Source organism: Tenrec ecaudatus, unplaced genomic scaffold, assembly GCF_050624435.1.
Source record: "Tenrec ecaudatus isolate mTenEca1 unplaced genomic scaffold, mTenEca1.hap1 Scaffold_603, whole genome shotgun sequence".
NCBI lineage: Eukaryota > Metazoa > Chordata > Mammalia > Afrosoricida > Tenrecidae > Tenrec > Tenrec ecaudatus.
Window position 1 is genome coordinate 328,609 of NW_027459486.1, and position 24,339 is coordinate 352,947.

Genomic DNA, 24,339 nt, shown 5'->3' on the forward strand with positions numbered 1-24,339 from the left:
ATATTCAGGGGAAACTGGAAATGAAGTTTAGAAATGACTTGCAGTTTTTCCAGTCCACCTTTTAAGACTTTTGGCATGTTGTCAGGAAAGATCAATAGGAAGGTAGTATGCTTGGTGAGCATGGGGATATCCTTTGTGAGATGGAGTAGCCCAATGACTGCAATGATCAATTTGCTGGAGATAATGAAGATGTTTCAGAACTGGGCAATTTTTCTCCCCTATTAGACTTATGATCATCAAGAATTCCTACTGAGGTAGTTAATCGTGCCAACCTGGCCAATAAACACATGTGTAATTAATTGAAGGGTGGAAAGATAAATGGTTCAGCGAGCCTCGCCTTTCTTGTCTCTTCCTCTTTGATCATCAGACCAGTGTGCGACTGCCTTGCTTATTCTTTGCCTCAATTTGCAAGCTGCACTACCTGTGGGACACCTAACCCGTGGACTGTGTTGCTGTAATGTGAGGTTCCTTCAAGACCTGCTTCGCCACACCACTGGAATTTATATCTCTTGAGCTGGAGACTGTTGGACCCTGTCATCTGGATGACTGTTGGTGACCTGTCTTTCTGTTTGCTGCCTGTGCCTGGATAACCTGAACTGCTTTACAGAGGACTACCTTGTGGCCCTGAATACTTGAAGGACTGCCAGCTTCTCACAACTGTCTCATGGGAAGGAGTTGCACTGAGCCATTTGTACTGCTTTATAGTTTAATTAACTGTCAGTTTCTTATGTCTATCTGTATAAATATATATAAAATTATTAGCATTCTGGTTTTGTTTCTCTAGAGAACCCTGTCTAACACCTTCTAAGACAGCTAAAAAACAGCAATCCTCTTTTGGCCATTTTTCCTCTTCTTAGCACTTCAGGGAAGACAGCTAGGTATTTTTATAACAAGTAGAGTTAAGCACTGTGTTGGTATGTACACTAGTAAATCTGAGTTGCATCATTCAAATACCTCAGCTTAGGCAACATGTCTACAGCACTTTCATGGGTATGAAATCACGACAAAAATGTGTTCAAAAGAATTGTCGTGTTTATTCCTTTTAAATAAGGTCCGACATTATCTCCAGGTAGAATGACTTTCTCTCATCGTTGTTATTGGCAGATATTTAGTATTCATAGTGATCACATTTCCTTTCCTCTCTTGAAAGTAAACTGGGTCCTGTGACTAGAGCTTGCCAGCGAACCAGAACCTTTTCTGGGCTGAGGCAGTAAAATGCTTCAGCTTCACTTTCTGTTCGCTGTCCCTGCCTCAGCAAACTTCAAAATTATGTTTTCCAGATTATGTTCATTCATGCAGAAAGCAAGCTACCAGATCCACACCCAATTTTCTGAAAGTAATAGTAAAAACAAAAGCAAAAAAAGTTTGGTGAATGAATCCAGGGATGGTTTAGGAGTTGCTTTGTTTTCATCACAGCCTGGGATTCTTACTAGTTGTATTCCCTACAACACTCAGAGGTACTCCAGAAGAAAGGTTAGCTGCTAGCTTCCAAAAAGTCACAGTCACTGAAAACTCACATTGGGTCACCATTAGACAAAATTGACTCAATGGCAATTGTTTCTTTTTAATTAATGTTTTTATATTTACAGACATGAGGGAAGCCTTACATCAAGGCAGAAAATAGGTGAATGATACTTCTAACCTGGCCACATCACAGATACTGTCATTGTCCAAGGTTTCACAGTCACCAAGTCAATGCCAACTCATAGCAACCCCCTGTGGTCTGAGATTGTAACAGTTTACAGGAGTTGAAATTCTAACCTTTCTCCCGAGGAGCTGCTCTTGGTTTTGAACTGCCAACCATGATGACCAAACTGTAAGCACTACAGGAGTTGGAGTAACTCTTTTAAAACAGATTTTTTTATGATTTCATACATAGACGTCAGAAGAGTTTACTTTCTTCAATTGGAATACTAAAAGAACGGATTCATCTCTGCTTGACCCAAGGATTGAGTGATTAAACACCGATGAGGCAAGGCAGCTCCAAACACAGATCACTCATGTACAGCTTGTAACTGGGACAGGAGACACTACGTGGAGATTACAGGGAATTGTTGTTATTACCTTAGGACCTAGTGCTACTGCTAGCAACTTGCTCCCAGCACAAAATAAAGTAGTAGCTGAACATCTCTAGAAAGAACAGGGTTCTTCCTACTCTGTGAAACAGCACCATATTTCTCTTGAATAAATGGATGATATAATCTGGAAGAGAATGAAAATAAAAGCTCCTATCCACAATTGTGTATAAATTTAAGGCAGTTTCTAACAATACCAGCAATATTGTTTTTAGACATGTCTTATTGTGTGCTGTTGGATCCATTCTGACACATAGTGACACCATATGACAGTGTACAACAACTGCCCTATAGGATTTTGTAGTCTAGTTTTTAAGGCCTTTACTACCATGATCACTAAGTCTTTTCTACCATAAAATTGTTCTCAAAAAATTAAAATTCACTGCCATTAAGATGATGTTGACTCATAGTGACCCTATAAGACAGGGCAGAATTGTCCTTGTGGATTTCTGAGACTGTAACAGTTTATGGGAGTAGAAAGCCCTTTCTTTTTCCCTAGGAGGGGCTGGTGGTTTTAAGCTCCAGACATTGTGGATTAGAACCCAACACTTAACCACTATGTCACCATGGTTCCTATAAAGCTGCTAGTGAATCCAACTAGTTGACCTTTTGGTTTGCAGCCCAGTGCTTAACAATTGCACTACCAGTACTTCCTTTTCAGACATAGAGATGCTTTTTTGGATATCAGTAAAAGCCCGAAACCATTAAGCCTCCAGTGAATTCCCTTTAGTAACTAGGGATGTGAACAAATAAACAAACAAAACAAACTCACTGCCATCAAGTAGATTCTGACTCATCTCAAAACTATAGGACAGAGTAGAACTACCCCTGCAGGTTTCTGAGACTAAAAATCTTTACAAAAGTAGAAAAACTCTTTCTACCACGGAGGGGTTGGTGGATTCAAACTGCTGACCTTGTGGTTAGCAGCCCAATGTTGTAGGTTAAATAATAGCCACTGTGGTGTTTTGAAAATTTAGAAGAGTCTTTATTAAGGCATGCCGACTGCAGGGAATCTGAACTATTTTCACATGCTGCAGTCCCAAGTGACATTACTAGGAAAGCTTATAAAGGCAAAACCCACAAAAAACATTTCACTCATTCATAAAGGACATTTGAGTTAAGCAAACAAGCATGACAAAAGCAAGAAGACAAAAATTAATGGATTAATTACAACATCGAAAGAGAGCAATATTAAACAATAGCCAGATTAATTATAATATCCTGGTTCAGGGTATGCAGGGTACATTCTGGGAGTGACCAGCTGTGGGGCTTTCCAAGAAGGAGGGGCCAAGTAGAAAAGTATACCTGCATTTGGTGGGTCTGCCCAGTTGGGGGTGATGCTGCTGGGCATGACTATGTCCACCTTGGAGGCATTCATATTCACAGGGAGATTGAGCTCACATGGGAAAAAGTAAGGGAGGAAAATAAAATTAAAAACAAAACCAAAATACTATTTGTGTGGAAATTCCTTATCCTTTGGTAGTGTTGGTGTGTGTACATATCTGCTGTAAAAAGTCAAACACTTCACGTTAATTATATAGACTGTCACAACCAATGGGAAAATATACTGGGCATTACATTCCTAATCTTGCACTTTGATTAAGTTTTTATCCAGCTTACAGTGACCCAGATTGCATGTTATACACTTGTGGCACATTAGATCCTGTCCTTACAAAGTACACAACATCCTTCATAGGTCACACTAGAAGGATCTGATTTGGAAACCCACTAATTGAACCAGACTTTACCTTAAGCTTACTAATAGCAGATTAAAGGAACTGAAATATTCCCTTGGATTGAAGGCTGAAATGCTCTATTGTGAGAAGAAGCTGATTACTACTATACCAAGGTTATGGTATAGGAAATCATTGAACTTGGTTCAAATTTCTTATTTTGATGGTGCCCAGTAAATGGCAACCCAAGAATATTATATAGTTCACTATTTTCACACTCTCTTTGCCTTAGTGCAGACATAGTTCTGTCTTTGTGAATGAGTGTTATTGAAAGTTTTGTTTTCAACCCTCATTGTTTAACCAGTATCCAGTCACATAAAATTTTAATCTGTACAAGTCAACAATCTATGTTTAATCTAAAAATTTATCCTGTACCTGTTTACATCCCTTTTCTCCACAGTATGTCAAATTCTATACCATTGACTATATTAATTACACTAACAATAGAATCTCTCTATACACCATTGGAATGATTTATAATGTCCCATAGTGGTGTCTCTAAAGTGGACCAGAAACATATAAACCACATTTTCATAAAGAGATGTTTAGCTCCCCCTTAACCGTAGTTCTAATCTAAGTTCATATGATGTGGTCCTACTCAATACTCACTCTCATTGTGTTAGTCTGGGTTGACTAGATCAACAAATCCAGAGAGGCATTCATACGTTTATAAGAAAGAGCTTTATATACAAGAGGAGCTGAATATTGAGAAAACATCCCAGAGCAGTCCCATCAAGTCCATAAGTCCATTATTAGCCCATATATCCAATATCAATCTATAAAGCCCTCTTCAGACTCATAAAACACATGCAATGATGTTGAATGCAGGAAAATCACAGGTCAGTGGGTTGGAAGTCTTGTGGATACAGAAGCGTTGTGAGTATCTCTGTCTTGGCAGGGGTCTCCATGTGTTGGGACACTGGCCTGGCTCCAAGTGTCTTGTCAGCTGCACTCTCAGGGAGTGAGCTTCTGTTCTGTTTCCAATGAGCTATTCATTTCCTTGGGGTCTCCAAATGAGGTCATAAAGCTGTGTGAGATCTGATTGACAAGCTAAACTCCAGCCCTTTACTTTTAAACCTCAAATTGACAACAGATTAGGTAACTGCCACAATCATGAAGGGATCACTGATGATATCGGTGCTATAGAAAAATGTGGTGATATCAGATGGTGCCCACCTATTGGAAAGAACAGTGTCTGGGTCTTAAAGGTTAACTTATTTTTTAAGTCTTTAAGTGAGGTGTCAACTAAGTCCACATGGAAGAAGCACATCAGTTTGTGTGATTTAAAGACTGTAAATAATGAAATCCAAAGCCAAACAAGGGAATAGTTTTAGGGTTTAAATTCTGAGAGCCAAGTTTCAGAAGACTATGGCTGACAGTAAAAGCCCAAAACTCATTTGCAGGTTCCCCATGTGGATTAAGATTCTTAAGAATCTGCTGTGACAATGATCATGAATTTGAATAGCCTTGGTCTCAGAGACAGTGCACTGGAAAGTGGATTAATGCACATACAGTTAGGTAAATCTATAACACCTTATCATTTGTCCCCTCTTTTGACCAATTTTAAATTTGTCTTAGTGTTTATTTTTCAGCTTCCTTTTTGATTGAGACTTTTTCCCAGGGTTTTTTTTTTTTAATGGTTGTGTGTTTTGGGGGGAGGGTGTTATGTGCTTCTTCAAATGAAATTCAGCATAAGTAAAGCTATAGAGATAACTGCATTAATGATTTCTTAAGGTAATGGCAGGGAAGATTGAGGGGTAGTAGGGGGCTAATAATAAATATAAGACTGAAGAAAATGTTCTAGAATTTATTGTGGTCATGATTGCAGAACTGAACTGAATGGAATGTGAATTATATGTTAATAAAACTGTTAATTTTTAAAAAAAATGACAAGGAAGCAAGAGTTTTGATTGATCTAAGAGAACAATTTTGAAGTGCATGCATAGAGCTCAATATCTCACATACTTTAAGGCTGTAACAGCAGCCAACCATGGCTGTTGAATAGATTCCAGCTCATAGTGACCTTCTGAGACTGAGTAAAGCTGCTCCTTAGGGTTTCCAAAACTGTAAATCTCTACAAGGACAGACAGCCCCATCTTTCTCCTACACAGTGGCTGGTAAATTTGAATTGTGGGCCTTGTGGTTAGTATCCAGAGACTTAACTCACTATAAATTATTATGCTACCTTTGAATGGGACTGCCAAATTTACAGGACATCTAGTTAAATTTGAATTTTATAGAAGCAATGGAGCACTTTTATTATATCACTTGCAACAGAACCAAGAAATAGAAACACTCTCTTCTTTAAGGTGAAATGTCTTTTTAAAAAAAATCATTTTAATGGTGGCTCTTACAACTCTTAACACAATCCATCCATTGTGTGTCAAGCACATTTGTACATTTGTTGCCTTCATCATTCTCAAAACATTTGCCTTTTACTTGGGTCCTTGGTATCAGCTCCTCATTTTTCCCCTCCCTCCCTCCCTCTCTTATGAACCCTTGATAATTTATAAATCATTATTATTTTGTAAGGTGAAATGTCTAAAATGAAGAAAAATAGCCTATCACTAACCTATGATTCAGGAATTGGTGGTCATTGGATTTTGGGTGGGTTTGGACCTTTTACTCTGAAGGTACCAGTGAATGGACAAATATTTATTTGCTGTTTTCATGCTCTATCTACTTTAAAGTGGCATGGGTTAAGCTACCTGGCATGGTTCCACCCTTCTAAATGAGTTTACTGAAAGTACTGCCTTATCTCTGATACACACAGCATGTGTAACTAATGCCCAGTCACCACATTTTGAAGAAATATGTTAATAGCTCGTGTCAGAGTCAGATAAATCCTATACATTTATACAATCTTTTGACCAGCAAGCAATGCTTTGCCATTGACTAAAATAAGGGTACTATCAGTAAAGTTGCCTTAAACCCCTTGGGTAAGAAATACTGTGTACTACAATGACATGACCCACAGAAATAATAGTTATATGAATAGATTTTTAGCACTCACATGATCATAACCCTAATATAAGGACAATTAGTTCTTAAGACATGGCCCTGCCTGGTACTTGCCCGTATGAGAAGATCTCTTAAGTCATAGATAGCAAAAAGGTATGGTGAAGAAATCAGATGTTGCCATGATCAGATGGCTATCATGAAAAATTGCATCTGTGATATTAAAGCCTTGTCTCAAAAGCAAGCAGCCATCTAAGTGAGGAGTCAGCTAAATCCACACAGAGGAAGCACAATAGCCTACATGAATCAAGGGTTGTAAATTATAACATCCAAAACTGGAGAAGGGAATAGAACCTATGCCTAAATTCTAAACATTCAGTCTGCAGAAAACTACAGATCACAATGGTATCCGCAAATCAATTTTTAGGGGCCCCACATGGATTGAGTACCTGATAAATCCCCAATTCACATAGGTTACTAAGATTAACAGCCCTAATATCAAATAATGAGTATTGAAATGTGGATTTCAGCAGTACTCCTTAGGCTGGAATGTACCATCTTGTAATTTGATATCCCTCCAGATCCAATGTGCTTTTGGTTTAAAATTTTAATATTCTCTGCTTTATATGAGATTGCGGTATTATTCTATATGGTCATTGTTGCTGGGTGCCTTTTGGTTGTTTGCCATTGTTTTGTTTGTTTATCTGTATAGGGAACCTAGGATGAGTTGAATTCTGAAGACAGTAGCTGGATTAATGATTGCCTGGGGACATAGAAAAGGAGGATGGGGAATGGGAAGTCAACATCATTCTGTACAAAAGGAAGAAAGTTTCTGAAGTTGATTGTGGCACTGATTGCACAACCCTTCTTGATAAAACTTCTGAATTGTATGATATGTTATGGACAGCTCAATAAAATAGATGTGTCCCATTAAATGTTTATGATATTTGGGTGAAAGGTACAAACTTTCCCTGATAATGATTAACATTAATTTCTTTAATATAATCAACAGAATAAAATCAATGGTTGTGTTAGTCTGGGCAGACTAGAGAAGTAAATTCATAGGTACTCATGTTTATTAGAAAGAGCTTTATATACAAGAGCAATTGAGTATTGTAAAAGCATCTCATCCCCGTCTAGATCAAGTCCATAAGTTCAATATTAGCCCATATGTCTGATACCAATCTATAAATTCCTCTTCAGACTCATGAAACACATGCGATGTTGCCAATGCAGGAAGATCACAGGCCAGTAGGTAGAAAGTCTTGTGGATCCAGTGGCAGTAGCATCTCAGCATTGACAGGTGTCTCCACATGGCTCCTTCAGCTCCAGCTGGCAGTCTGGAGAGATGCTCCCTTTGAATATTCCCACTGTAGCCCAAGATAGCCTGAAATAAAATAAAGACTTCAATAATTCTAATTTGACATTGTAGTGGTCTTCTTTTATCTGAAACCACAACCACCACAATGGTTAAGAATATTCTGTGCTTATTATGTGTCAAACATTTTATATTATCTAAGTTATTCCATATAGTCACCTAAAATAGAGGTATATTTTCAGTTCCCTTGTAAGGACATAGAATGAGAGGCATATCAATCACTCTTTTATACTATTCCAAATCTTCTTAACCTTACCTTGTAAACCATCCACTGCTGCAAAGACCAGCTTCACACAGGTATAATCTGATGGCATCTCTCTTCAGGCTTCTTATCCCTGCTGCAGTGGAACTCACAGAAATCCATTGATACTCACTCGAGCATTTCAGATGTTCTGTGAATCAATGTCCTTATGATCATCCTTGAACATTGATAGATGTGAACTGTTGGGTGTTCAATTCTAAAGGGGATGCTTCTGAAATGCATCGAGTAATATCAAATTAATAAGCAATGGCCCATGTTAGCAATATTTGCTGTTTTCTGAAAGTCAAATTTAATTTGACATCCTTCATTTTTATTTGATAAACTGGCAATCCTACAATGGAAAGAATAATTATAATTGAGTATAGTGATTTAACATGCAAGGATGAATTAAATGAATTCTACAATTAAACATTTCCATGGTGTGCTTGATTCAAAATGACCAATATTAGTCCATTTCAGCTTGTTAAATCCTAGAATGTCAAACTTTGTTTTCAATTTCATTTTTATGACTTCCAATATTCCTAGATTCGTGCTTTGTACACTCTATGTTCCATTTGTTAATGGATGCTTGCAGATATTTCTGCTCAAGTTGAATCATGACCCACCACAAAAAGTAAGCTCTGAAAAGCTTTGCTCCACCCATGTCCTTATGGTCATCTCTACTTTAAAAGGGAACCATTCTCCAGTCACAATTTTAGAGTCTCACATCTGGAGGTATATCAGGCAATATTCTGTTGCTATTCCTAAAAATTTTAAAGTGTTAGCTTTTCAGAAGTGGACAATATATCCCTTTTCCCCAGTCTGTTCTTAGTCTTTAAGCTTCACTGAAACCTGTTTACCATGAGTGACTGCTGGTAATTGAAATATTGGGGACAGAGTTTCCAACATCACCAAATCACCCAAGGAACTACAGCATGACAAATTGACAGACTAGTATGGAAATACATACATCTAAATGGGGGCTATGATGAGGAAAAATGTTCTCACGTGTTGATATTTTTATTTAACAAAATAATAAAAGTACCTATGATTTTGTAGCAATTAGTTTTACTTACATAATGTGAAATAAAATATTGACAATATAATATTATTTGGTAATTTTGTGAGATTATCATTTCTGTATCATGGATTCTCTATGTGTTTTTACACACTATCTTATTTAGTTCTCAAACTAACTGCCCTATGGACTAGATACTATTAGTTTTAGTATTTTATAGATTAAGACATGTGGCTCTTCAATGATTGGACACAGTGAACAGCAAACAATAATACTCTCACAGTCACAATTATACTTGTCACCATCACCATATCTTTTCCAACTCCTGCCATCTCTTTCTCAACCCAGTCTCATCTTCTTTTATACTTCTAGTGAAAATACCTGTTTGACTCCTATAACAGGTCAATAAAACTACTGATATCCTGAAGTAAATAACTGAGGCAATGTGAGTACCATGGGTGTTGAAGGCAGTAGCAACCATCAATTAAAGTATCAGAGCAAAGAATTCTAGATCTGGGAAGCCTAAGAGAGTTAGTGAGACAATGTTAATAGTCGGGATGGCTCATGGAAAGTGGTGAATATTGAAACCGGAACATGATATCATAATTTTGAACAACTTAATTTAGAAGAACCAAGAATTTGGAAATATATTTTCAAATATTTAGTGAGATCAGATATGGACTCTAGGGTCCCACTTTGACTGCCACCTGCTATAATCTGATGTATGGTATCTGCACTGTCTGCATTTTTCTATGGGATCTGTTGTTCCTAAAGTCTGAATTTCATTTCACTGTGAGAGGGCCAATTTAAGTGGAGGGTCTATTTAGTCACTAATTCCCAAAGGAAAATAATTGCGGAGTTTGAGGGAGGTAAAGAAAATCTGTGTAAATGGTTAATATGCTAGGCTTGGATTTTTAGAAGAATAACCACATAAAGATCAATATCCTAGATATTTGTGAGTTGCATGGACTGGTATTTGTAATTTTGAATTAGATAATCATATGGCTTACTATGCCTGAAATTAAAACTTTGAAAACGGCATCTCATTCCTCATCAAAAAGGGTATGCCAAGACTGATCTTGGAGTACAATGCTGTCTGTGACAGGATAATATCTATACTTACAGAGGGAATCTCAACCAATACAACTATTAGTAAAATTTCAGTAGCAACTAGTGATGGAAAACATTGAAGAACTTTGCCAGTGTCTTCAATCTGAAATTGATCAAACATGCAATCAAGATGCATTGAAAATTATTGGTGATTGGAATGCAAAAGTTAAGAATAAAGAGGAAAAAAACACTAGCTAGAAAGGTTGGCCTTCATAATAAAAATGAAACTGGAGAATGAATGACAGAATTCTTCATCTCCAATGCCTCTCTATAACAGAAAAATTATAACTATACACGTGCACTTCTCCAGATGGAATCACAGAAATCAAATTGACTACATCTGTGGGAAGAGACAATATTATCACAGCCAGAGCCTAACTGTGGAACCGACCATCAATTGCTTATTCAAGTTGAAAAAAATTAAAATAAATACACAAGAGCCAAAATAGGACCTTGAGTATGTTTCACTTGAATTTCTCCAATATATTTTGCTAGCAAGGACAATAACAATCTCCTACTTGGGACTTTTGATGCAGCTTTCATAGAAAGATGCCAACAGACTCACTAATTTGCTCTGTGAACTCAAGTACTTCATCAGCCTTCCATCAGAGATAGCAGTTTGGCTATCATCTATAACAATTATTAAAATTAAATTTAAGCATAAGTATGTATCAGGGATAATGGGTAATAAAAATCTTACACATAAAATGTCTGAGGTTTCTATTGTTAGTGAAAGGAACAAGAGCTTTGTGATTTGAAAATTAGTTCTATCATTCAATAATAAAACAATTGTCACAGTTTTTATAGGTTGCTGTCAACTTTGCTCTAACTCAAGACAAACTTCTAAATAACAGAATATTACCTGGTTTTGTTCCATCTTTATGATCACTAGAACTCTTGAGTTCACTATTGTGGCCACTGTGTATTTTGAGTAACTTCTAACCTGAGAGGCTCATCTTCCAGTACTATACTGGGCAATAATCTGTCGTGTTTAATGGGTTAATAATAAGCTTTTCATTGACTGATTCTCAGGAGGTAGATCTCAGGTATTTTTCAAAGGATTATAAAATTATTTATTGACCATAGTATTTACAATAAAGTAATCAATATTTACAATAAAGTAATCAACATACAATTGGATTAACATTCTGATTACTACAAAGTTATTTTACCAGACTTAAGACATTCCATGAATCACAGTCAGTATAACACATATTTTAACTTTCTGTAAAAATATGGTTATCTAAAAGGAACAAATGCCTACCCAACTAAGCCTTGAAGACATACCATTATTAGTCTATTTTGCTTATTTAAGTGGGGAGGTTTTGAGTAGTGGTAAGATTTTTTTCCTCTCCGGGGATGTTGCAAATAGTGTTTCATTTATATGATTCTATAGGGATGAATGATGATAGATTTTTTTTAAGTTGTTTAATTAATTAATTACTGGACAATTTGTTTGAATTGAAAAGGTTTAACAACTATTGGTTCCTGAAGGGGAGAAAGAGAGAAAGATGGACCAGGACAGTGGAGATTTTTTTGGCGGCATTTCTGAATACATTCAAGCCTCCAGCAGCAGTTAGCACAGTAAACAATTGTACCATGCAAGAACTTCTGTAACACATATGAGCTGTGTGCTTCTCGCGAGATTTTTTTTGAATTTTTATTTCCTTCAGTTTCCTCATCTATAAAATGGGGCTGATACAATTCTTTTCACAGTTCATACATATACATACATCAATTGTATAAAGCACATCTGTACAGTCTTTGCCCTAATTATTTTTTTCTCTTTTCTTCTTTTACATTTTATTAGGGACTCATACAACTCTTACCACAATCCATACATATACATACATCAATTGTATAAAGCACATCCATACATTCCCTGCCCCAATCATTCTCAAGGCATTTGCTCTCCACTTAAGCCCCTTGCATCAGGTCCTCCTTTTTCCCCCCTCCCTCCCCATTCCCCCCTCCCTCATATGCCCTTGGTAATTTATACATCGTTATTTTGTCATATCTTGCCCTATCCGGAGTCTCCCTTTCCCCCTTCTCTGCTGTCCCTCTCCCAGGGAAGAGGTCACATGTGGATCCTTGTAATCAGTTCCCCCTTTCCAACCCACTCACCCTCCACTCTTCCAGCATCGTCCCTCACACCCTTGGTCCTGAAGGTATCATCCACACTGGATTCCCTGTACCTCCAACCCTCATAGGTACCCGTGTACAACCTCTGCCCTATCCAGCCCTGCGAGGTAGAATTCGGATGATGGTAGTTGGGGGGAGGAAGCATCCAGGATCTGGGGGAAAGCTGTGTTCTTCATCGATACTACCTCACACCCTAATTAACCCATCTCCTCTCCTAAACCCCTCTATGAGGGGATCTCCATTGGCCGACACTTGGGCCTTGGGTCTCCACTCTGCACTTCCCCCTTCATTTGATATGATATATATATACATATATATACATACATATATACATATACACATATATACACATACATACACACACTTATATCTTTTTTTTTTTTTGCATGATGCCTTATACCTGGTCCCTTGGGCACCTCGTGATTGCACTGGCCGGTGTGCTTCTTCCATCTGGGCTTATTTGCTTCTGAGCTAGATGGCCGCTTGTTCACCTTCAAGCCTTTAAGACCCCAGACACTATCTCTTTTGATAGCCGGGCACCATCAGCTTTCTTCGCCACATTTGCTTATGCACCCATTTGTCTTCAGCGATCCTATCATGGAGGTGTGCAGTTAATGATATGATCCTTTGTTCTTTGATGCCTGGTAACTGATCCCTTTGGGACCACTCGATCACACAGGCTGGTGTGTTCTTCCATGTGGACTTTGTTGCTTCTGAGCTAAATGGCCGTTTGTTTATCTTCAAGCCTTTAAGACCCCAGTCACTATCTCTTTTGATAGCCGGGCAACATCAGCCTTCCTCACCACACCCACTTGTTCACCCACTTTGGCTCCAGCCGTTGTGTCGGGAGAGTGAGCATCGTAGAGTTCCAATTTAATAAAAGAAGGTATTCATGCATTGAGGGAGTGTTTGAGTAGAGGCCCAAGGTCCTTCTGCCACCTTAATACTTGACCTATAAATATAGACACATAGATCTATTTCCCCATCCTCCTACATATATTTGCATGTACATGTCTTTGTCTAGACCTCCATGAATGCCCTTTGACTCCTAGCTCTTTCCTCCATCTCCCTTGACTTTCCTCCTGCCCTACTACCATGCTTCATCACCACCTGGGCTAGAGTATACCTCTTCTCTAAGCAACCTTACCCTTGATATTTTCCCACCAGGCCTGCCACTCCCCCTTCTCTACCATTTGGGGTCCCATGTTTTTCCCTTGTCCCTGGGTTTCTTAACACCTCTTCCTTACCCCACCCCTACCCCCCCACCCCAAGTCCCCCCGGAACTGTCGATCCTGTTGTTTTTCCTCCAGATAGTTCATCAAGCCTGTCCTATTCAGACAGACCTGTGGAGTCACTAACATGCACGAAAACTAGACAGAGGAAAACAAAGCAACAGTATACAACCAGACAACAAAACAACAAAAACAAACCGCTGACAAAGAACAGAACAAAACAGTTCACAAGAGAAAAGCTTGTAGTTAGTTCAGGGATCGTTTGCTGGCCCTTAGGAGCGTTTTCCAGTCCAGTCTGTTGGGGCACCACGCCCTGGCCCCAAAGTCCACTTTCAGCATTCCCTGGGGACCTTGCCACTCCATTCCCTTGCTGTTCCGCTGCACTCCCCCAGTGATTTGCCTCTGTGTGGTGGGATCAGGTCAGGTGCAATTTCCACACTGTGTCTCCGGTGCTGTCCCCTGTATCGCCCTTAGTCACTGAGGGGCATCATGTCTCATAGTAGGGCCAGCCATGTTTTTCTCTCTGTGGACTGGCTGCTCTACTCAGGAACATCATCATCACGGCCTGGTGGGCCAGGCTGTGCTCCACTCTCTCCTCCTGCCCCTTTAAAAGAATATAAATAATAATTTCAAAGAAGTGGCAGCCCAGTTAGGAACGCATTAAGTGACATCAGAGAAAGAAGTTGCCATATGTCCTGAAGCCAGGGGTGAGAATTATTTTCTGACTTCCTTTGTACACGTTTTCATTTGTCAGTCAGAAGCGAATCCTGCGGATGCACCCAGGGAACTGGGTCTTTGTCAGTCCACAGAAGGGGAATTCAAGTGAACCTGGGCACGGTTAATATTGGCACACGCTGAGAAACATCATCCATTTGAGCAAGTTCATTAAAATAATGAAATACATAACTTTGCTCTACTCACAGTGTTTTAATGAACAAAATTATTACAACTTAATTTGAATGAGGCTAATCTGGAACAGATGGTTTGGCAAATCAAAGTCCACAAAATGCTGCCTCCAAAAATCTGACATGTTTTGTAAATGCTGAATCTTATTTTCCCTTTTAAGTCCCTATAAGTGCCAGCAGAAACTGAGAAGAATAGCTGACAGGAAACAAAACATGAACAAAGACAGTGTTTATGCTGCTGTAACACAGATATTCCACTAGCTGCCCAAGGCAAGATGAATATTAGCTATCTGATAAAGCAAGGAGGCTAGAGCATGGCTCTTGAAACTTACCTAAAATGCCTCTTCTTGGACAAATCAACATCCATAATTATGCTTAAATTTAATTTTCATATTGCCATAGATGGTATCCTAACTGAAAATGAGTCTTAGCAAGTGTCTACATTTCACACATACACACATATACTCCTCTAATTTTCCAATGCTAATTGCTGTCCAAGCAGGAGTATTTGTGTATGCCATTTTATTTATTACTTTCTCTGGACACAGAAATATTGTTGCACTTTTGAGGTCAATTTCAATGCCACAGGGGAAGGAGGCTAGAAGTTGACTTTACAATTGATGGGCTTTACAAAATAGTGCATCATCAGAAGTGGTAAAAAAATAATACATTCTGGGTTTTAACCTGCCTTTAGTCACTTATAAGTTTTCACTCAATAGCTATAAATCCATTGCACAGAAAGTCATAAATAACTGAGATTTCACACCTAAGTTTTGTAAGGCAAAACAAAGACAGCATAATAAGAATTGAGTGTGGAGAAACAAGTGTTTAAATTCAGGATATCAGTGAAATGGTGAGAAAGAAATCTGACCTTCTCAGGCCATGATATTGAAAGTTTAAGTAAAGTTAAAAAAAATGGAATTGGTTATAAGTGTTTTTATTTTATTGTGACTGATAAAATATCTAAAAGTCGAGATTATTGTCACTATGTTATTTTCAAATTGAGATAAAGGTTAAATAAAATATACTAAGTGGGAAATTAGAATTGTATTCCAATTCTCTTCTGGTAGAATATCTGACTTACAAGTACCACAAATTCTCCAACCTTGTTGGTTTGAGAATATTACCATGCTGGAAGAGATCTGACCACTTGTCTTATACCCACATCAGAGAAAACATCAACTCTGATTTAGTCTACCTTCATAAACAGCTTTTCCTTTGAGACATTAAAAAAGAAAAACAAGTCTCTTTAAAAACCTAACACTCGGTTAGGGTTAGGGTTAGGGTTAGAGAAATAAAGAAAGAAAAGAAAAAATAATAAAAAAAATAAAAACCTAACACTCATCTCTAAAGTAAAATTATAAAGTACAAAAAGATAGTTTAAAAACATTCTTATTTACAAATTCGCACAGAGAAATTATTAATATCAGGAGTTGATGGATATCATTGTTGGCTACTTTATACATATATATGTATAAACACACATATATAGACTACATAGATAGAATTTTATAAAATTGCCATCAAAAGTTAAATAAATTAATTTATTATGAAAACAAAATCCTTAGATTTAATTAAATTACATAAAAAGCAAAATAATACAGTTACATTAAAAGCCCAAACAGGATTTATTATAGTGTTGATAAACTGATTCTGAAATTTATATGCAGAACATGTAGCCAAAAGTAGACAAATAATTTAGAAGAAAAGAAGGTGTGATATTCACTCCACCTGACATGCTGACTTGTACAGATTTTAGCAAAATTCAGGCCACCTTGATTTGAACAAGATACATACAAATATGCAATTATTTATGCAGAAATTAAAATAATGATATCACATTCCTTATACCATATGCAGTATTCAAGTGATTTAAATATTAAATATGCAACAAAAATACCACAAATATTGGAAAATATATTTAACAAATAAAGAAGGAAAAAATGATAAAAATACATAAAACTATATTCTAAAATTGAATTAATTTACATATATTAAAAGTGAAAACAAATCAGAATTCCTGCTATTGTAGAGAGGATGATAAATCTTCTTCCCCAAAACTGAAAAAAACTCTGAAAAAAATAATTCAGTTGTCTGGATAGAGACCAAAAGCAAACAATAAATTGCTATTGCTGTTTTTCTTGATTTAGTTCTATATGTCCAACAGAGTGAAACATTGGCTGGTGGTATGGGATCATTACAATCAGTGATGTTTGAAGCCATTGTTGCAGTCACTGTGTCAAAAAGTCTTTTTAATCATCTTCTTTTTCTCCGACCCTCTACCTAGTATGATATTCTTTTCCAGGGTCTGGGCCCTTTTGTTTACATATCCAAAGTGTGTAAGGAAAAGTTTCACCATCCCTTATTCTAAGGAGCATTCCAACAGTGCTTCTTCCAAGATGGATTGTTCATTCTTTTGGAAGTTTCTAGTATGTACATTATTCTTAACCAAGTTCTAATCCTTCTTCAGTCTTCCTTACTCATTGTCCAATTTTCACATGCATGTGAAGTGACTGAAAATACTATAGGTTACGTGAGGAACACCTCAGTCCTCTACGTGACATATTTTCACACTTTTAAGAGATCTCTTGCTGCAAATTTGTCTGATTGCCCATCTAATTTTTAAATGATTTGTTGGCATATACTTTATATGCCATACCATTTAACTGTTCAATCACATTAAGAAGATTTGTGCAATCATCACCACAATCAATTCCAGAACATTTTCTTCTCATATTTGTTGTTATCTCCTAATTTCCTCCAATCCTAATCTGCCAAGCCTCTATCCACTTACTGTCTCTATAGATTTACTATCCTGTGTTTTATGTACCATAAATCATACAAAGCAAAACACAACCATAAAAAATCATTGAAAGTAAAACAACCTCAATGACACCCCTGTTAGTCCAGGTAGACTAGAGAAAAAAAATCAGAGAGACTTATACCTGGGTAAGAAGGAACTTTTTTCTGCATAGTCAATTACTCTTTGTTTCAGCATAGTCAATTTATATAGAGTAATTGTACATTAAGAAAACACCAAACTGGACTGGAAAACACTCCTAAAGGACAAAAAATGATCCTTGAACTAACTACAAGCTTTTCTTTCTTGCTGTGTTTTGTTTGATTCTTTGTCAGTGGTTTGTTGTTATTGTTGTTGTTTTGTTGTATATTGTTGTTTGGCTTTGCTCTGTCTTGTTTTCGTGCATGTTATTATCTCCGCAGGCCTGTCTAAAGAAGATAGGCTGGATTAACAATCTGGAGGAGAAAACAACGGGACCCAGGGTTCCAGGAGGACAGGAGAGACATGGAGGTGAGGGGAAAGGAAGTGATGTTAACAAACCCAAGGACAATAGAAAAACAAGTGATCCAAATTGGTGGTGAGGTGGGTGTGGGAGGCCTGGTAGGGCATGATCAAGGGTAATGTAACCAAGAGGAATTGCTGAAATCCAGGTGGGGACTGAGCATGGTAGTGGGACAGGAGGAAAGTGAAGGGAAATAGAGGAAATATGTGGGAGGGAAAGGGAATTTATAGAGTTCTAGATAAAGACATGTACATATGCAAATATATTTATATATGAGGATGAGGAAATAGATCTATGTACCTATATTTATAGGTTTAGTATTAAGGTAACAGAAGGACATTGGGCCTCCACTCAAGTGCTCCCTCAATGCAAGAATACTTTCTTCTATTATGTTGGCGTTCTATGATGCTCACCTTCCTGACACAACCACTGAAGACAAAGAGGGTGAATAAGCAAATGTGGTGAAGAAAGCTGATGGTGCCTGGCTATAAAAAAATATAGCAACTGGGGTCTTAAAAGCTTGAGGGTAAAAGAGCCGCCATCTAGCTCAGAAGCAACAAAGCCCACATGGAAGAACACACCACCCTGCGTGATCATGAGGTCCTGAAGGGATCAGTTATCAGGCATCAAAGAACAAAAATCGTATCATTGGGTGCACACCTCCATGATATGATGCTGAAGACAAATGGGTGCATAAGAAAATGTGGCGAAGAAAGCTGATCGTGCCCAGCTATCAAAATTTATAGCGTCTGGGGTCTTCAAGGTTGAAGGAAAACAAGCGGCCATCTAGTTCAGAAGCAACAAAGCCCACATGGAGGAAGCAAACCAGCCTGTGTGATCACAAGGTGTTGAAGGGATCAGGTATAATGCATCATCAGAACAAAAAAAATCTTACCATAGTGAATGAGGAGGGGAGTGCAGAGTGGATACCCAAAGCCCATTTTCGGCCACTGGAGATTCCCTTGCAGAGGGGTCTAGGGGAGGAAAAGAGCCAGTCAAGGTGCAATGTAGCAATGATGAAAAATACAATTTTCCTTTAGTTCCTAAATGCTTCCTCCCCGTCTCTCCCACTATCATGAACCGAATTCTACCTTACAAGTATGACTAGACCAGAGGATGTACACTGGTACAGATAGGAACTGGAAGCACAAGGAATCCAGGACGGATGATCCCATCAGGACCAGTGGTGTGGATGGCGATACTGGGAGGGTGGAGGGTGAGTGGGTTGGAAAGAGGGAACAAATTACAAGGATCTACATGTGGCCTCCTCCCTGGGGAATGGACAAGAGAAAAGTGGGTGAAAGGGAGACGTCAGACAGGGAAAGATATGACAAAATAATAATTTATAAATTATCAAGGGCTCATGAAGTAGGGGGCAGCGAGGAGGAAGGGGAAAATTGAGGACCTAAAGCCAGGGGCTTAAGTGGAGAGCAAATGTTTTGAGAATGAGGGCAATGAATGTACAGATGTGCTTTACACAATTGATGTATGCATGGATTGTGATAAGAGTTGTATGAGCCCCTAATAAAACAATTTAAAAAAAGAAAGCACCCCTACCAATCTAGATCAAGTCCATAAGTCTGATATTAGCCTGTATGTCTGATACCAATCTATAAAGTCCTCTTCGAACTCACGAAACACATGCAGTAATGCCAAATGCAGGAAGATCACAGGCCAATGGGTGCGAAGTATTGTGGATCTAGTGGCAAATCTCAGCCCTGGCATGGGTCTTCACATGTCTCCTCCACATGTCTCCTTCAGCTCAGGGTTCTAACATAGCTCCATGTGTCTTGTCACCTGCAATGTCTCCCAGGGAGTGAACATGTGACCCACCTCCATTGAGCTGTTTATCTCCTTAGCGCCTCCAAATGAGGACACCAAGCTGCAGTGGGATTGACAGGCTAAACCCCATGCCTTCACTCATAAGCCTCAAATTGACAACGGATTATATAACTACCACAATGACTAAACAAAGCAGAAAACCCTCAATCAAATAGGAAGCAGAAAATATTAAAAGCTGAAACAACTATAAAATGCATCAAAAGGGAGATTGAATAATAGTCTTATATTTTAACCTAACTACATCTGTCATGATCAACTTTACAATGTTCTCTATCTGATATCAAAGCTATTCACATCCCTTAATTATGACCAGAGAGAATTCACCCAATGTGGAGGCCTTGCAAATGAATTTTGGGCTCCCCTGTTCTCCATAGTGTTTTGAAAATGGAGTGTTTATAAGTTAAGTACAGATACTATTTCCACCTTTGGATGTAAATTTTATTAATTACAATCCTTGGATCACACAGGCTGGTGTGCTTTCTCCATGTGGACTTAGTTGACACCTCACTTAGATGGCTCCTTGTTTGAAGGAAGACACACCTTTAAGACACAGAGCCTATTCTTTCTGACAGCCAGGAACCATCTGATTTGTTCCCCACACTTTGCTATAAAACCCAACTCTTTAGTGATTTTTTCATGAGGGCAAACATCAAACGTGGCCATCTTATGGAAACGAATTGGCCTTAGTCTGGGGCTAGAATAAAGTGTGAGCCTCAAATCCATCCATATTTCTATGGTTTATGTATGTCTTGTCTCTGGTTCATTTTAGAAGCACCATTATAATTTTATAATAGATAGACTTATAAATCATCCCCTGTGGCATGAGGTAGTACTATTGAGAGTGTCACTAATTTATCCAACTGCATGGAAGTTAAAACAATGTTGAGAAAAGGAATGAGGTTTCAAAAGCTTGTCTTAAAACAGAGTCACCTAAATGAGATATCAACCAAGTACACCTAGAAGAAGCATACCAGCCTGTGAGATCCATGGTTTGTAGATAATAAAATCCAAATCTGAAAAAGGAAATAGTATCAGACGGTTGTATGAACAGCATTGCTAACAGACAGAGAGCATTGTAAAGTTGATTATGGCAGATGTAGATAGATTAATATGTGATAACTAATCATTTATTTTCCCTTTTGTTCTATTTTTAGGTTGCTTCAATTTTTAATGTTTTGTACTTTCTTGAATGAGATTTTTCTATTTTTGTCTAGTTATTTTTATAGTACTTGATTTTTCCTTGTTTGTTTGCTCCCTGCTTGTATTTTGTATGATTTTCTGTATATGAAGCCATGAATAGTTAGATCTATAGAGACTGTAACTGGATTAATAATTAGTTAGGAGCTTAGCAGGGGAGGATAGAGGAAATAGAAAGTTAATTAAAATAAGGACTAGAAAAAAAGTTCTGAATTTGGTTGTGGTGATGATTGGACAAATCTTCTAAATATAAGTGAATGATCACATTATGTAATACATGAAGAATATTTCAATATAAATATAATAATAGAAATAAAAGGAAATTACACAAATATAAGCCAGTGTCAGACTGTAATACACGAATTGTTGACTTATAGAGATTAAGTTACTAAACACTATTTACACAAAAAGAGGGGCTGGCAATAGAGCAAAATTTTCAATAACACTCATTCATAAAGGAAGAATCGTGTTGTGTTAAACAGGGTTCTCTAGTGAAACAAACCAGGACATTTATGGTATATATATCAAGAAGGAATATAACAGCTAATTAGTCAAGTTAGCAGTGCAGAGGGCTCAGTTCAGCTCACCCTAGTGGAACAGTTAATATACTCGAAGTCCTTCAATTCACATAGACAGCCCAGTCCAAGGTTAAGGAAGCAGACAGCGGAGTCTTCCATTAGGCAAAAATGGTGAGACTTCACCTCATGTACTTTGGACACATTACTGGGAGATACCAGTTCCTGCAAAGGACACTATGCTTGGTAAAATAGAGGACTGGAAAAAAGAGGGAGTTGCTTGATAAGATGAATTGACACAGTGGCTGCAATAATAGGCTCAAACATAAGAACAATTGTGAGAATGGTACAGGACCAGGTGATGTTTCACAAGAGAGCCATATAATCATCATTTGTGCTTTTATTAAATGGTGTCGCTAGTGGGCATCCTGAAAAAAATTCCTAAAAAGAGTAGCGTTGGGACAGAATCTACACATAATAAAACACACCAGAGAGTAAGAAACTCTATGATAAGATTAAGGAAATAGGTTTGAAAATATTAGAGATAATGATGAAACAAAACAGTAAAATTAAATCATTTTAACATTTAGTTTATGTATTATATAGAAATAAAGTTTCATAGCATCATTTACCTTTAAGTAAGAATCTGCACCTTAATTCATGTAACCATGTACCCCATTAAAAAACTCACTGCCAGTGAGTTGATTCTGACGCAAACCCCATGTTTGGGGTTTGAAAACTATAAATCTTTCCAGTGTTTACACAATAATATGACCAGGACTTATTGATCCATCTTGTGTTGGGCTGGGTTGTCTAGAGATATACAGTGGCACTCACATATTGTGGTAGTTACATAATCTCCTGTCAACATGAGGATATTAAGAGTTAAGGGGTGGAGTCTACCCTGTCAATTAGGTCACAGTCTGATGGTGCCTCCTTGTGGGCATGGCCTTCTCATGAAGATTCTGAAAACTTCTCTTTCTTCCTGGAGGTGGGTCACACACTCTCTCTGCCTTCATCTTCCTGTGGACAAGCAATGTGAGGCAATGCTGAGACCTAAACGAGCAGTGGAGACCTGTGGAGACAGCTCTGTGATGCTTCCACCGCCATGGGATCCACAAGATTTTTCATCCACCGGCCTGTAGTCTTCCTCTATTCATCATCACTGCTTGTGCACCATGAGTCTGATGAGGAATTTATGGGCTATTATTGGACATATGCTGTAATATTGGACTTATGGGCTTGATCTGGACTGGGCTGTGATGTTTTCTTAATATAAAATTGCTCTTTGATATAAAGCTCTCTCTTACACATATGTAAGTATCAATAAATGTTTTTTCTCTAAGTCAACCTGGCTTAACACACATATGTATACGAGTTTTATGTCAAATAAGTATATATAAAGTCCTTAAATTTAATGCCAGTCTTTGTGCAGACTCATTTAGCTGCAGACCAATGATGCATAAAGGTAAACTGGAAAACTGGAAGATCTCAGGCTAGCAGGTGCAGAGTAAAATGATTCCATGATAGGTGAGACCATGGCAAGATGCCCAGAGTTCTGAAGGCTGCCCCAGGGTAGGCAGAGTTCCAGCAAGCAGAAAGGGGAAGGAACAGAGAGGGAATTCCCAGTGTATCTCACACTTACAAAAAAGGCTATGAAACCAAATAGGTATCATTAGGCTGTGTGTTAGACAGGGTTCTCTAGAGAAACAAAATCAGAATGCTGATAATTTATATATATATATATATATATATATATATATATATATATATATATATATATATATATATATATATATATATATATACACACACACAGATAGATAGATGTATAACATAAGAAATAAACAGTTAATTGAATTATAAAGCAGTACAAATGGCTCAGTGCAACTCACTCCTGTGAGACACTGGCAGTCCTTGAGGGCACCGGGTAGTCCTCTGTAGAGTAATTCAGGCTATCCGGGCACAGGCAGCAAACAGCAAGGCAGGTAATCAACAGTCAGCCAGATGGCAGGGTCCAACAGTTTCCAGCTCAAGAGATATGAATTCAGTGGTGTGACGAAGCAGGTCTTGAAGGAACCTCAAATTACAGTGACCCAGTCCATGGTTTAGGTGTCCCACAGGTAGTGTAGCATGCAAATTGAGGCACAGAACAAGCAAGGCAGCTGCACACTGGTCCCATGATAAAAGAGCAAGAGACAAGAAAGGCGAGGCTCACCAAGTTATTTATCTCTCCACCCTTCAATTAATCCCACATGTATTTATCGGCCATGTTAGAAAAATAAACTAACTACCTCAGGCTGCAAACCAATTAGTAGGTTGGGCCCTGTGCCTACCCATACCCAGGAATGTCTAGTTATGTCTTGATATAAATTGACACCTTTACACAACTCTTTAACCTACAGCATCACCAGAGACAATAATAAAATCGTACTTGCACCTAACATGATGCAACTAACAATGTACAACTGAAAATACACCAGCCCCATTTAAACCTTCATTCAATAAATTAGAAAAACAAAACTATTCTATGTCTAACATTTGCAATTGTGTGGACACTCACACTTTAATCCTATAATCCTTTCAACATCTTCCTCCATCCATGAGTTTGTAAGCAAGTCACTCCATGTCTTTATCTCCCCCTATTTTGGGTGCTCAATTTCCATACTGCCCATTTCTACCAAGCCAGTG

The 24,339-nt window shown here is 38.0% G+C and overlaps 1 pseudogene; it reads right to left on the reverse strand.

Annotated features, from left to right (window-relative positions):
- LOC142436770 (ninein-like protein) overlaps positions 1–3,453 on the reverse strand; it is a 140,796-nt pseudogene extending 137,343 nt beyond the window's left edge.
- Positions 3,454–24,339: the final 20,886 nt, after the last annotated feature.